This window comes from Nicotiana tabacum, chromosome 18, assembly GCF_000715075.1.
Source record: "Nicotiana tabacum cultivar K326 chromosome 18, ASM71507v2, whole genome shotgun sequence".
Classification (NCBI taxonomy): domain Eukaryota; kingdom Viridiplantae; phylum Streptophyta; class Magnoliopsida; order Solanales; family Solanaceae; genus Nicotiana; species Nicotiana tabacum.
In genome coordinates this window covers 80678052-80694759 of record NC_134097.1, presented here as the reverse complement: position 1 = coordinate 80694759, position 16708 = coordinate 80678052, and the positions used below count along the sequence as shown (strand labels likewise).

The window sequence follows — 16708 nt, the reverse complement described above, 5'->3', positions numbered from 1 at the left end:
TTGGAAGTGTGTCGGTTGGCCTTGTCTTTACGAGACGCGCCATCACGACCGGGTTTGAGTTTAGGGTCGTGACATATAGTAGAGGAATCCTTTTTATGATATAATTCTAATTACAGAAGTTAATCCCATGATAGGCGAAATAACCGGCCTTGGCTTGATACGTGCTGAGATTTCCGCCACGATCCTTGCCCGATCGTGGATATCTTGGCTTTCTGTTACTCGACTTAGCAAGCTTCCTTCGATCTTGCTCGTTTTCTTTCTTGCTTTGGTCTTGATCACGGCCGGTCCTGATCTTGATCGGTCATTGAGCCATGAGCTTACCATTTCTTCTCCGCACTATGGTCCGAAATAACTGAGGTCGAGCCTTGATCTGCCTCCCCAATATTGGTTAGTTATACAAATTTAGGCATGCCCGATTTTGACCGTATGCAAAACTCAACTTCAGCGCTTGTATATGAAACATATGCAACTGGGAAACCTCTCTCGTAATAAGAAAAACCCAACATGAAACTCAAAACAGGCAATAACCCTACTCAAAAAACATAATAAGACTGAACTAGAATTGCTATGTCCAAGGTAAGATCATTGTTTACTTATTTTAAAACTTCCTCAAGAAATAACTTTGACAGAAGAATTCAGAAAATATCGAAATACAAGAAATAAATAGGAGTAGAAGGGCTACCATGAAAATATTCTCGGTACTATATTTTTTTGTAGATTTTTCTTTTCTTCTAGACGTTACTTATTACTCCCTCCGGTCCAAAATAAGTGATTTTTTAATATTTCAAGAATGAATTAATTATGTTTTTCCTATATTGCCCTTGGAGTAAATAGTGTTGAAATATGTGTTAGGAGTATTTATGTGAGATAATAAAGGTTAATATGGTCAATTCTATTACTAATTAATGTTAAAAGGTGAATTTCTTAATCTGTGTGAAAACATCCAAAAAAGCACTTATTTTGGACCGGAGAGAGTATTCGTTACGTACGGGACATTAAATACTAAACGCCCCAAACTTTAGATCTAAATGAAACTTTATTCATTCGAAAATGCAACCTCCTAATGCCTTCTTTGAGAGCAACATTGGTAGTACTATGTCCACCATCAATCACAAGATTCGTCCCGCTTACTTACTTGGATTCATCACTAGCAATATATAACGCTGCTTCTGCAACATCTTCAGCCTCCAAGATTGTCCCTTCCAATTTTGTGACTTCGGACACAAATTCTTCAGCTTTTCCGAAAGCATTCCTCAACATTGGAGTTGCCACACAAAATGGAGAAACACAATTAACTCTAATTAACTCCATGTTGTTCCAATTCCACACCCAAATTCTTGGCAAGCCCCAGTACGGCATGCTTTGATGCCAAATATGTGTGATCGACGCCGCTATGAGTGACTGAGGCAGCACTGGAAGTGAAGAAAATGCTGCCTTTATTGGCTGGAATCATCACACGGGCAGCATGCTTCGCACACATGAAAGCTCCAAAGACGTTCACATCAATTACGCTTTTGAAATTGTCGTAGTAGTCGACATTTAGGATTGTGGAATTAAGTTCCTCAGGAATTCCAGCATTGTTGAACATAATGTCAAGCTTCCCGTATTTGGAAATTTTACGGGGTCCATCTCATTAATTAAGGAAGACTTTTCTTGTTGATTGTTTTCAAAGTTGGCAGCCATCGTATCTTTTGCATTTATCAAATTCAGTAGGCATAGTAGATCTACAGGTAGAAAATGTCAAATGTAGTAGGCGTGAGAGAGTGAGGCTCTGCCTAAAAAAGGAGATCTTCAGCTCTCATCTCGACACACCAATCTCAGAAGAAAAATATATCTAAGAGTTAGAAAGAAAGAGTGAGGTTTTACAGACAGGGTATAAGTAAATAGTCTGTGAGAAAAATAGAGAGTGGATGATATTGCAGTGAGGTGAGAATATCAAAAGAGGGTTATTTCTTGAGTGATGTAGTGGCCTTTTGAGTATTTTACTCGGACCTACAAAGTGTAAAATTCCTTGCTATAGTGATATCAGTTGCTCTTCTCAGGACCGTGATTTTTTTTCTTATTAAAAAGGTTTTCCACGTAAAAATCTTGGTGTCGTTGTTACTCTTTTATTCTTGTTAATTACCGTATCTCGGTGCTACATTATTATTCCGCTTTTATTACCGTGAATATTATTTTGGCAAGGGGTTTATTCCCAACAACTGGTATCAGAGCACAGGTTCTGCTCGTTCATTGAAATACTATTCACTATCGGTAGTACTATACTCGGTGAAAATAAAAATGTTCGGAGTAAAGTACGAAGTAGCAAAATTCAACGAAGATAACGGTTTCTCAACATGGCAAAGAAGAATGAGGGATCTGCTCATTCAACAAGATTTATACAAGGTACTAGATATTGATGCCAAAAAGCCTGATACCATAAAAGCTGAGGATTGGGCTGACTTGGATGAAAGAGCTGCTAGTGCAATCAGGTTGCACTTATCAGATAATGTGGTAAATAAATCATTGATGAAGACACTGCACGTGGAATTAAGACAAGGTTGGAAAGCCTATACATGTCTAAAACGCTGACAAATAAATTTTACCTGAAGAAGCAGTTATACGCCCTACACATGTGTGAATGTACGAATTTTTTATCACATTTAATTGTATTTAACGGACTAATCACACAGCTTGCCAACCTCGGAGTGAAAATCAAGGAAGAAGATAAAGCCATCTTGCTATTGAACTCGTTGCCATCTTCGTACGATAATTTGGCAACAACCATCCTGCAGGGTAAGACTACTATTGAGTTGAAAGATGTCACATCGGCTCTTCTACTCAATGAGAAGATGAGAAAGAAGTCTGAAAATCAAGGACAAGCTCTCATCACAGAAGGTAGAAGCAGGAGTTATCAAAGGAGTTCGAGCAACTATGGTAGATTCGGAGCTCGTGGGAAGTCAAAGAACCGATCCAAATCAAGAGCCAGAAATTGCTACAATTGTGATCAACCAGGTCACTTCAAAAGAGATTGCTCAAATCCAAGGAAGGGCAAAGGTGAAACTAGTGGCCAGAAGAATGACGACAACACAGCCGCCATGGTGCAAAATAATAATAATGTTGTTCTCTTTATAAATGAGAAAGAGGAATGCATGCACCTGTCAGGTCCAAAGTCGGAATGGGTGGTTGACACAACGGAATCATACCATGCCACACCGGTAAGAGATCTTTTTTGCAGATATGTAGCAGCTGATTTCGGCACAGTGAGAATGGGTAACCCAAGTTACTCAAAGATTGCAGGGATTGGTGATATTTGTATCAAGACAAATATCGGATGTACATTGGTTCCAAAGGATGTGCGGCATGTACCTGATTTGTGGATGAACTTGATCTCGGGAATTGCTTTAGACCGAGATGGATACGAGAACTATTTTGCAAATCAAAAGTGGAGATTCATTAAGGGATCATTGGTGACTGCAAAAGGAGTTGCTCGTGGCATGTTGTACAGGACAAATATAGAAATATGCCAAGGTAAATTGAACGCGGCACAAGATGAGATTTCTGCAGATTTGTGGCACAAAAGAATGGGTCATATGAGCGAGAAAGGATTGCAGATTCTTGCCAATAAATCACTCATTTCTTATGCCAAAGGCACAACGGTAAAACCTTGTGACTACTGTTTATTTGGTAAGCAACATAAAGTCTCATTTCAGACATCGTCTGAAAGAAAATTGAATATACTTGATTTAGTATATTCTGATGTTTGTGGCCCAATGAAAATTGAATCAATGGGCGGTAACAAAAATATTTTGTTACTTTTATTGATGATGCTTCACAAAAACTATGGGTTTATATTTTAAAAACCAAAGATCAGGTGTTTCAAGTTTTCCAGAAGTTTCATGCTCTAGTAGAAAGGGAGACGAGTCGAAAGCTAAAGTGTTTCCGAAGTGACAATGGAGGTGAGTACACTTCAAGGGAATTTGAAGAGTATTGTTCAAGTCATGGTATCAGATATGAAAAGACAGTTCCTGGAACCCCACATCACAATAGCGTAGCCGAGAGGATGAACCGCACCATTATGGAGAAGGTGAGAAGCATGCTCAGAATGGCTAAACTGCCTAAGTCATTCTGCGGTGAAGCAGTTTAGACAGCCTGTTACCTGATCAATAGGAGTCCATCAGTTCCATTGGCGTTTGACATCCCAGAAAGAGTTTGGACCAACAAGGAGGTGTCCTACTCGCATCTGAAGGTGTTCAGTTGCAGAGTTTTTGCACATGTACCAAAAGAGCAAAGAACAAAGCTGGATGATAAATCTGTTCCCTACATATTTATCGGATATGGAGATGAAGAGTTTGAGTACAGATTGTGGGATCCTGTAAGGAAGAAGGTCATCAGAAGCAGAGATGTAGTCTTCCGAGAAAGTGAAGTCGGAACTGCTGCTGATATGTCAGAAAAGGCGAAGAATGGTATAATTCCTAACCCTGTTACTATTCTTTCTACTTCTAACAATCCCACAAGTGCAGAAAGTATGACCGACGAGGTTGTAGAGCAGGGGGAGCAACTTGATGAAAGTATCGAGGAAGTAGAGCACCCCACTCAGGATGAAGAACAACCTCAACCTCTGAGAAGATCAGAGAGGCCAAGGGTAGAGTCATACAGGTACCCTTCCACAGAGTATGTACTCATCAGTGATGAGGGGGAGCCAGAAAGTCTTAAGGAGGTGATGTCCCATCTAGAAAAGAACCAGTGGATGAAAGCCATGCAAGAAGAGATAGAATCTCTACAAAAAAATGGCACATACAAGTTGGTTGAACTTCCAAAGGGTAAAAGACCACTCAAATGCAAATGGGTCTTTAAACTCAAGAAAGATGGAAATGGCAAGTTGGTCAGATACAAAGCTCGATTGGTGGTTAAAGGCTTCGAACAAAAGAAAGGTATTTTTTTTGACGAAATTTTCTCACTTGTTGTTAAAATGACTTATATTCGAACAATTTTGAGCTTAGCAGCTAGCCTAGATATTGAAGTGGAGCAGTTGGATGTGAAAACTGCATTTCTTCATGAAGATTTGGAAGAGGAGATTTATATGGAGCAGCCAGAAGGATTTGAAGTAGCTGGAAAGAAACACATGGTGTACAAATTGAATAAGAGTCTTTATAGATTGAAGCAGGCGCCAAGGCAGTGGTACATGAAGTTTGACTCATTCATGAAAAGTCAAACATACCTAAAGACCTATTCTAATCCATGTGTATACTTCAAAAGATTTTCTGAGAATAACTTTATTATATTGCTGTTGTATGTGGATGATATGTTAATTGTAGAAAAAGACAAGGGGCTAATAGCAAAGTTGAAGAGAGATTTGTCCAAGTCATTTGATACGAAGGACTTGGGCCCAGCACAACAAATTCTAGGGATGAAGATAGTTCGAGAGAGAACAAGTAGAAAGTTGTGGCTATCTCAGGAGAATTATATTGAACGTGTACTAGAACGCTTCAACATGAAGAATGCTAAGCCAGTCAGCACACCTCTTGCTAGTCATCTAAAGTTGAGCAAAAAGATGTGTCTTACAATAGAGGAGGAGAAAGGGAACATGGCTAGAGTTCCTTATTCTTCAGCAGTCGGAAGCTTGATGTATGTAATGATATGCACTAGACCTGATATTGCTCATACAGTTGGTATTGTCAGCAGGTTTCTTGAAAATCCTGGAAAGGAACATTGGGAAGCAGTCAAGTGGATACTCAGGTACCTGAGAGGTACCACGGGAGATTGTTTGTGCTTTGAAGGATCTGATCCAATCTTGAAAGGCTATACAAATGCTGATATGTCAGGTGACATTGATAACAGAAAATCCACTACTGGATATTTGTTTACATTTTAAGGGGAGCTATATCATGGCAGTCTAAGTTGCAGAAGTGTATTGCACTTTCAACAACTGAAGCAGAGTACATTGCTGCTACAGAAACTGGCAAGGAGATGATATGGCTCAGGCGATTTCTTCAAGAGCTGGAATTGCATCAAAAGGAGTATGTAGATGTGAGATATCATTGGATTCGTGAGCAGGTGGAGAACAAATCTTTACAGGTCAAAAAGATTCACACAAGTGAAAATCTTGCGAATATGCTAACCAAGGTAGTACCAAGAGACAAGTTCGAGCTTTGCAAAGAACTTGTCGGCATGCGCTCAAACTAGAATCTCCGGTGCTACCTCCTTCAGGTGAATGAGACTGGGGGAGAGATTTGTGGGGTCCATCCCATTAATTAAGGAAGACTTTTCTTCCTTGTTGATTGTTTTCAAAGTTGGCAGCCATCATATCTTTTGCATTTGTCAAATTCGGTAGGCATATTAGATCTGCAGGTAGAAAATGTCAAATGTAGTAGGCGTGAGAGGGTGAAGCTCTGCATGTAAAAGGAGAGCTTCAGCTCTCATCTCGACATACTAATCTTGGAAGAAAATATATCTGAGAGTTAGAAAGAAAGAGTGAAGTTTCAGAGACAGGGTATAAGAAAATAGTGTGTGAGAAAAATAGAGAGTGGGTGACATTGTAGTGAGGTGGGAATATCAAAAAAGGGTTATTTCTTTTGAGTGTTGTAGTGGCCTTTTGAGTATTTTACTCGGACCTACAAAGTATAAAATTCCTTGCTATAGTGATATCAGTTGCTCTTCTCAGGCTGTGGTTTTTTCCCTTATTCAAAAGGGTTTTCCACGTAAAAATCTTGGTGTCGTTGTTACTTTTTTTTTTCTTGTTAATTACCACATCTCGGTGCTATGTTCTTATTCCGCTTTTATTATCGTGAATATTATTTTTGTAGCGGATTTATCCCAACAGCCATGTCCACTGCATTTTCAACATTTTTTTCCACTTTTACATCACAGTGTATGTAGGAAACAACTCCCTTTTCACCGATTTCGTCTATGATGGATTGGCCAAGATCGTCTTGGATGTCTGCAATCACTACTTTTGCACCATGTTTGATGAAAAGTCTTGCTGCGGTTTCACAAATTCCGCTAGCGCCACCAGTTATGAATGCGATCGAGTTTCCCTTCGAGCCTAATACAACTGTGATTTCTCCATGTGATTTCCCTGCGGTTTCACAAATTCCGCTAGCTCCATGTGATTTCATACAAATGTGCTAAATATGATCATTAGAAGAAGAATAAGTCTCAACACGTTAAATAGATCAGGTGATTTCTTCTTATGATCTTTGTGAATTTTGGTGGGAAAGAGTAATACTCCCTCATTCTCAGTCTGATCTCAACAAGGAGTTTTAAGAAAGAAAAAAAAAAGACACTCAATTTGTGAGTTTTTAACGGCCATATATGACATTTATGTAAAAAGAAAAAATATATCATTAATGATAAAATGAAAAATTTATAAATTGTATTCAAATAGAAAATAATGATATTGTTTTTGAAACGAACTAATAAAAAGGTAGTGCTACATAAAAATGAAATACATAGAGTAATAATATAAAAAGGGTGCACTCCCTAATATGTAATATTCCAAAGAATGCATGCAGCGGAACAATTAAAATGGGACCATATATTGGAGAGGAGCCCAACATTAGGGGAAATTAAGATAACAAAATAAGCATATCTCTTAGCAATGGAGCCGATGGAGGAGAAGCTCAAGGCCATGGAATTATTCAGCTAGAAGTGCTTGAAAATGAGGAAGATACTTTTGTTAGTGAATTGTATTAGTACTATTATTATTTGTGCCACTATCTATTTGTTATCGTCCAGTTGGAGTATTAAATATGTAATTAAATCCTTTAAAATATTAGATTGCGTGCATCGTGCACAGTGGATAACTTTCCTAACATTTGCTTGTTCTTCAAAATTAGGTCTCCGCTCTTTAAATAGAGGGAAGAGCTTGAAAGGTCAAATCTTGATTACCTAGAAATAGTAATAATAGTAAAAGAACTAGAGACATAGGTAGAGTAACTAGTAATAGAGATGATAATATTAATATGAAGCACTGTTAAACTGTATCTGTCTTTGGTAGGTGGGTAATTATCTGTTGATGTAGATTACTTTAAGTTCAGTAATAGTTACACATGTTACTTATCGTAGGTAATTACAAGTAAATCTCGCTATTACTCATTTAGCCTTTCAATTCGTAACTCAGGTCAAGACTAATAACTAATTTAAAGAGGGAACTTTTGTTATATGAAACTGTTTCGAAAAAAGCAATAAGAACGATTGAATTTTCTAAAAGAAAGAAGAGACTGTAGGAAGAAAGGATAATAACAAGAAATGAAAAGAAATAGAGAGAAATGTAGACTAATTATAAGTCTGGAGCTAATCCTTTCCCATCTGTACTCGATGCATGCATGAACGTAGCCTAGTATTTTAATTTTAAAGGATTTGGATGTTGGTATATCGTAATTAAATAGTCAACTTCCAACTGCACCTTAACAATTTGATAATGGCACAAAGAATCAATTAAGGCCCATTTAATTGCCAGTACTAATACAATTCACTAACAAAAGTATCTTCCTCATTTTCAAGCACATCTATTGAAGTCCATTTGTTGAAGTAACATTTTATGCGATAGTTTTGCATATTGGTTGCACTTTGCAGTTGAACCTGCATCTGCTGTCAACCCAGAACTTTTCCACTTTTAATTGATTTTGTGTTTACCCGTAAAAAAAATACAAATGAATTTGTATAAATAGTTTATAAACAGGTGAATTAAGATGATCTGATTAGCAAAACCATAAATGAAAAGTAGCAAAGTAAAGGATACTAAGTGGGGGACATAAGAATTGTAAAATTCTGGAAAAAAAAGTAATTTTTTTTTTTTTCAAATGAAAATGATATTTGAAAATTAGAGTTGTGTTTGGACATGAATATAATTTTGGGTTATTTTTGAATTTTTATGAGTGATATAAGTAAAAAATTTGAAAAATAGCATTTTGGAGTTTTTCATATTTTTGAAAAATTAAAAAATTTATCTTCAAGTGAAAATTGAAAATTTTATGGCCAAATACTGATTTCGAAAAAAGTGAAAAAAAAAAATTCATGGCCAAACGGGCTCTAAGAATGAACAAGCCTAGATTTCAGATTAGGTTCACCGGAGCGAGGTTAATAACGAAGCTTAGGCAAATATTTTTGTATAGAACTATGAAAATGAAAGAAGGAAAGTGTGTTCTTGATGGTTCTTTTAGATCGTCTCTTTCCAATGAGTACAAATACCTCTATTCTAGATTTAGAGAGACTAGATTCCTAAATCTTGCCCTCTTACGGACGAATAAAATTCCCTCTAAACGGCTGCATAATGTTGGGAATAAATGTTGAGATCTTCTATAATGACTGCCCCTTTAATTTAAATTCCTTCAACTGTTGTCTTTTTTTTTTTTTTAAATCCATTCCTTCGGGCCTAGCGTCCCGGAAAACTATTTTATATAATACTGATCATACGACTCTATTCGATATTATTTGGCTGCTGACACACTTATATCATGTCATCACTGTCATATGTCTGCTCGTGAGGTGTCTACCTCTGGACTCTAAAATTTAGCCAATATAGATAGTCCCCAACTTATCGGTGATCAACTTTACATGACCGAAAAATAGATAAGGTCTCTCATTTCTCGGTAGAAAAGTTATTGAATGGTTTTTGACACTAAAAAGTGATGCAGGTCTCTTTGCATTTATTGATAATAAAACGGCCTCTTCGTGATTTGATGAGCAGTTTTGCAGTTACCGAGGTAATGGTGACTTTGGTTCGAAGACCATCTATAAACTTACCCCTCTTTTCACTTTTTACTTTACTCTTTCTTGTAAATTCCATCAACACTCTTCAAATCTTTGCAATCTATTTTTTCTAGTAGAGCTTCTGATTACCAGAAATTTTTTCTGTCTTTTCCGTTAAACTTCGATCTATTTCACCATGTCTTCTCCATGCACTACAATTTCCACCATTGATAACCCTTCTGCTATCGTCAAACATGGTGAGTCCTGGCTAATAGCCTGTTTGGCCAAGCTAGAGAAATCAGCTTATTTTGAGAAGTGCTTTTGAAAAAAGTACTTTTGAAGAGAATCAGTTTGTGTTTGGCTAATCAGTCTGAAAAGCACTTTTGAGAAATAATTTGTGTTTGGCCAACCTTTTTAGAAAGTGCTTTTAAGTATCAAATTACGAATAAGGACATGAATAGATTTACTTAATAATTAATATTATAAATAAATAAATAATATCAAAATTTTGTTATTACATGCAATAATTAAAAAAATTCATTTTATTTAAGTAAAATATGAAAATAAAATTTAAAAGTACTTAATTCTTTTAATATAAGTTAAATATATTAAAATTCCTTCAACAAATATAAAAGCATTCACCCCTAAAGACATTATATATTAGAAAGTTTCCTAAAAATAAGAAGAAATATATAAATTAATATCCTAAGTATTAGGTTTAAGTGTTATTTTGGTATATACTATATTTTGTTAAGGGTATTTTAGGTAAGAAGAAAAGCCAAAACTGCTTCTGTTTCTACTTTTGGAAAGAAGCTACTTTTTTCTGCTTCTCTGAAACTGCTTCTGCATCTTCCCAAAAACACTTTTTTTTTCCAAATAAGCTTGGCCAAACACCTCAAATTAGAAAAAAAAAAATGCTTTTGAAAAAAAAATATACTTTTTTTGTCTTGAAAAGCTTGGCCAAACCGACTATAAACCACTTCCAATAATTGTCGGCGTTGGGATTTACATCAGTGGAACCCCTCCACTATGAACATGATCATTCCTAAAGAATGGTCTTTTGATAAGGATCTCCAAATCCAGGGACTCCCTCAAACCCAAAAAATGAAAAATGACGGGGACAGAATGATCGGCGAGTACCCTTCTTCTATTTGACTGGCCAACATTCCTATTGTGAAACAAGATTTTGGCTAGAAAATATGCAAGTGTTGGCTCGTCTAGACGTGGAGAGGGTAACCTTCAGTAAATCTGGGTATACTTTTACTTATATATATCCTTTCACCCTCAGGCTCGGGCACGAAATTCATCCAGTCATCCTTGACTTTTGCTGGAGTTACCAAGTCTGCTTAGCTTAAGTAGGTCCGGTAGTATGACGTATGGCAGCTTGCCTACAGTATCTAACCTCTTGGGCACAAAAAAAGTCTCTCCCTTGCACACCTAATCCATCTACTCTCCCAAGATCATCCGAGGAGGCATGATCAAACTCATCAGGCGTGGTCATAATGCCATTATCACCAGTTTGGGTTATGACAATGACCGTGATTGGATGGAAAAGTTTGTTGCCTTCACTTCCAAGGACATCATACCCTCGTCAGGACCTTCAATTCTCGATACATGGAACTATACTCGTTCGTTCTCTTATATGCATGTTTTTTTGGTAAGATTTTCCATCCTCTTTGCGCTTGTTTCTCTTCTTTTTTTAAGCTACCTATTGGGTCCCTTTAGTAGTTGAAGGCCTACCCCGGTGGGTTCAAAAGGTTTTGGATTCTTTCATACCAGAACTCCGAGAACTGCGTACGTGTGAAAGAAATTTCAATAAAGAAAAATTAGATGTTTAAGAATCATGGTGAGCATTCATTAAACCTCCTCACTAGCATGCACCTTCTTTTGCAATAGACTTGTGATTTTGCATTTTTATTTTTATTTTTATTTTAAGGCCTTCCAAGGGATCATCTGTTTGCTCGGTCGTCGAGATTTCATTTGACCCAAAGGTGACTCAACAACAACTTAAAAAGTCATTGACCAAAAAGGGGCTCGTGAAGCGGAATCTTCTTCCTGTGGAGCTGTATCATCCGCCAGTCCCCGACCTCAAGAGAAGAGGGCTAGAAGAAAGCTCTCTTCCAAAGTTAGGGAAAAAACATAGCCTCCTGTCTCGGAGGCGATCCCTGCAGGGCTGAATACAGTGGTCCTTAACGAAAAAGAAACCGAAGATGATGTTGAAGCAGCGTCTCTTCAAAGAAAAAGAAAAAAAGAACCCAAACAGTCCATCCAGAGGAGACAGAGAGACTATTTCAAGATTTTGATATAGCTGAAATTGTCAACTCTACCTTTGGGGTTCCCGTTGCTAGTAGCGGTCAAAGAAATGATACTTCAAGTGTTGTCCCAACCTCTTCTCTAACAACATTCACTTGTAGATCGAGGCAAGGTATTCGTTCTCTAACACCCCCCCCCCCCACCCCTTCCCGGTCACCAGATAACGGGAACATGGAGAGCACTTTTTCGGCTCCAATTCGGGACCCTAATGTTAAACATAGTGTTACCATTATGGTTCCGGATGAATGTCGCATTCTCTCTAAGCTGGTTGGGTAGAAAAATTATATGAAAACCCTGGCTACTTATAAGGACTGTAAGAAATTGAACGCTCTTTCTGCTAAGTGTCTTATCAACAATAGCATGCATCTCTCTGCTCAAGAACTTTTTGCTTTTTTTTTTTCTTTCTTTTTCCCTGCTTACTTTAAACTTTATCATTTAGGCCAATATTCTTACTTTTGAGGGTCTCCCAAAGGATGTTTTTGGAGAAGCAAGAATTTCAATATGAGCGTGATCGACTTGCTGAGCTTAGAGGGCAAATTTTCCCAAATGGAAGAGCTTGAGGTCTTGTTGGAGCAAATGGAGAAACAAAAAAATAGCTCACAGCCAAGAAGTCACACAACTTCATGATGAACTTGCCAAGCTGAAGGGAAAGTGGACGGAGCTACAAGATGCTCTTACTTCGGCTGCTGAATGGGAGTCAGCTTCCATGGAAAAGATCTGGGCCTTGGAAACAGACTTGCATTCTAAGACCGAGGAATCTACCGCAGCCAAAGGAAAAAAGGGCCAAAATAGAGAAAAGGCTCTAAAAGGTCATGGAACAAAATTGGGAGCATGCAAAGACTAATACTGACCTGGCGGAGACCTATAGGATTTTGAAGGTCGAAAATGAGTGACATAATAAGCAATCCAGAGCTCCGAGCAAGATTCTGAGCTCAAGAGGAGTCCTTTGTGCTTGAAGACTCATGTTGTCTATAGAATGTGAAGAAAATCTTTGGAGGACGTCAAAATCGGCATTGAGAACATAGAGAACTGCATTACCGAGGCTCGTACCCTAGAAATAATCTCCTTCGATAATATGCCTGCCCGGCCTTCTATTTTAAGTTCCACATGAACCAGCTCTGAATCTTATGAACTTGAAGATGAAGATGAAGATGAAGGTGTAGAGCTTGAGCATGATGATGAAGGAATACATGAGCAAGCCTTAGATCCATCAACTCCAGACAAAGACTCAAGACCTTTTGCTCCGAAAAGTGTGATTCCAGAAAATGCTCCAACCTTTGAGGCCTCCAAGACCTCGGCTTCTTATAATCTAGCAGATTAATTTACCTTATAAAGATATTTTGGTTTTTTGTTTTTTCCGAACTCTTGTACCCTCTCTGGGCTCTATTCTCGGCATGGAAATTAAAATAAAAATATTGTTTTTCCTTCACTTTATACTTTGAATTACTTTAACTTCTTCGAATTTTAAGTTAGCAAAAAGATATTTTTTTATCATGCTTTTTTATCGATAATGTACGAAAAATTTCGCATCCGGTTGATTTTATTACCGGGTATTCTAGATTCCAATTTTTAACCTTTCTACTAGAAAGATTTTATAAGAGAGGATCATATGTTTACGACGCTCTTGAAAAGGACGTCTCTGGTTCATTCCAGCACAATTATTTGATATTTTCATAACATACAAATAAAGGAAACACCAAACTATTTGGACAAGCAATAAGAGATAGATGAAAACAAAAAAAATCAATTATTCCTTTCTCACAAAAATACATTTGACCAAGTAAGAAAAATTACATTCTCCAAATTAGTGAGTTGCTAATTCATGTGGCTAACCCGTAACTCTTATTTCCATGGGGCTTGATGTATAGTCCCCGAACCTGGCTTGAGGTGACCTATAATGATTGAACTTTTGAATTCATAACATGTTACCCCGATTTCGGCAGTCCCCAGTATTTCTGGGATTCTGGTAATATTTTTCACTTGCTTCTATTTTGAAGCTAACATCAATACTTTTAGGGGTCGTTTGGTAGGACGCATTAGATAAAATAATGCATGCATTAGCTTTGTATATTAATAATACATTGTTTGGTACACATTTTGAACTTATGCATTAGTTATGCAAGCATTAGCTATACATCCTATTTGGTATTATCATATGCATAAAACCATGATATTAGCAATGCAATGAGTTTTAATGCATGCATTAGCTTAGTTAAAGACAAAATTGTCCTTCAAAATTTATGTTTGATTAAAATATGTTAGTTAATATATTAATGCAAGTTCAAAATAATCCAAATAGTGAGAAATAAAATTATATCCCTAGTAAATAAATAAATACTTAGCATATTTTCTTTTTTATAAATAAATATTTAATTTTATTTTACAATATAGATAGACAAATCAAATAATTTTTTGTAAACTTTTTCATATAAAAATATTTCTCAACATATATTTCTTTTAAAAAGTTAGAGTGTGAACTAGTTTTGAGGGCATTTTTTTAAACAAACAATTCTTTTAGAAATTGTACAATGCTTTAATACATCAAACCAAACAATGGATAAGAAATATGTCAGCATAACTAATACCAGCATAACTAATGCAAGCATAACTAATACTAACATTACTAATACACCCTATTCAGTATTATTCTTATGCACCCCACCAAACGACTCCTTAGTGTCATCAACACACGCTCTCGTACCGATAGGTATAATTTCCCTTATGTTGGAATACAAATTATGAAGATTTGAACACTGAATTTCTTGTAAACAGTCATAATTTTTTTTATAATATGTTTTTCGTTGCTTCCTCATTCAAAAATCTTGCCAGAAAAAGTCATTTGGGACAAAAATTGGACAAAGGAAAAAAGAGTGCAGCTTGTATTTTTTGTTTAACCATCAACCTTCAACAGTGATACCTTTTTAGATGACTCACATTCACATTTCTTGGCAATGTAACTCCATATTGATTTTCCAATTGATACAAGTCCTTATCGGTTATACCTGAAATCCGGTAAGGACCTTCTCAATTTGATCCCAACTTTTCAATGTTGACTTCTCGAGTGTTGTGAGTTACTTTTCATAGAATCAGGTCTCCAACCTTAAAATAATGAGATTCGGTCTATGTTTATAATACCTCTCCATTTTTTTCTTCTGCACCACCATCCTAGCAAGCAAATCTAATTTGATCATCATAGCTTCAACATTTTCTCGTTTGCTTGTCCGAGAAAATGTAGTTGGTTTTTCTACCTCCACTGGAATTAGAGACTTTGTCCCATATACGAGGGAAACTGGTATTTCTCTGGTGCTTGATTTTGTCGTGGTACGATATGCCCATATTACTTCTCGTAATTTTTCAGGCCACTTCCCTTTAGCATCCTCTAACTTTTTCTTCAGATTCTGAATTATTGTTTTGTTCGTGGACACTGCTTGACCGTTAGCACTTGGATGGTACGGAGATGATATAATCCTTTTGATTTTTAATCCTTCTAGGAATTTTGTAATTTTAGATTCTATAAATTATAGCCCGTTGTCACACACAATTTCTTTTGGGACTATGAATTGACAAATGATATGATCCCAGATAAAATCTATCACCTTGTATTATTCAATCTTTTTGAAAGCTCCTGCTTCAATCCATTAAGATAAATAATTAGTAATAATTAAAAGAAATTTTACCTGCCCGGATCCCTGAGGCAAAAGACACAACCGGATACAAAAGTTCTGATGGCTGGTATACCATCTAAACATAGTGCTGGCACTTATCATATTTCTAAACAAACGATTTAGTGGCATGCTCCATTCGGGGCCAAGAGAAATCATCTTTCACCAACTTCTGTACCAATGAATATGCCGTGGAATAATTGCTGTAAAATCCTTCATAAACTTCCCTTGTCACATAATCATCTTCTCTAGGACCTAAAGTCCCGGGATAACGGACCTTGAAAAGACCTTCGATAGAATTGTCCTTCTACAAGACAATATGAACAACCTTTGTTTTGAGTGCTCGTAATGCTTTAGAATCTTCAAGCAACTTGATGTATCTTAAATAATCAATAAATTTATTTATCCAGTCCCAAACAAGACTTGTCGAATTTACTTCGCAATATCTGCCAACATATAAGACTGAATGCACCAACTGTACAATCAAACCAGAATTAATGCCTTTTAATTCCATTGATGAGACCAGGTTGGCTAACACATCTGCCTCCACATTTTCCTCTTTTGCAATATGAGTGATTGTCCATTCCCTGAATTTGGAAACTAATGCTTGGACTTTATCTATATACTTCTACATATGCTATTCTTTGGCGTAGAAAATCTCATATATGTAATTGACCACCAGCTGAGAATCACACTTCAATTCAATAATCACAGAGCCCAGTCCCTAGGATAACTCAAGTCCTGCAATTATAGTCTCATATTCGAATTCATTGTTAGCTAAAAAAATACTTCGTATGGCCTGCCTTAGAATTTCTACAATTAGAGTACTAAGCATTATGCTCAAACTGGACCCCTTAACATTGAATGCACCCTCCATAAACAAGGTCCAGACACTGGACGCAATCCCTGAAGCTAAAACTGCTTCTTTTTTGCTCAGGGCATCATTCCGGGACTGATATCAATCATGAAGTTGGCCAAAACTTTCGGCTTGATAGTAGTTCGTGGTTTATCCTCAATATTAAATTCGGTAATTTCTACCGCCCATTTAGCCAGTCACCCTG

At 36.8% G+C, this 16708-nt stretch overlaps 1 pseudogene; it reads right to left on the bottom strand.

Moving 5' to 3' along the window:
* Positions 1-611: 611 nt before the first annotated feature.
* Positions 612-7097, bottom strand: LOC107790146 (secoisolariciresinol dehydrogenase-like; annotated as a pseudogene).
* Between the last annotated feature and the right edge of the window lie 9611 nt (positions 7098-16708).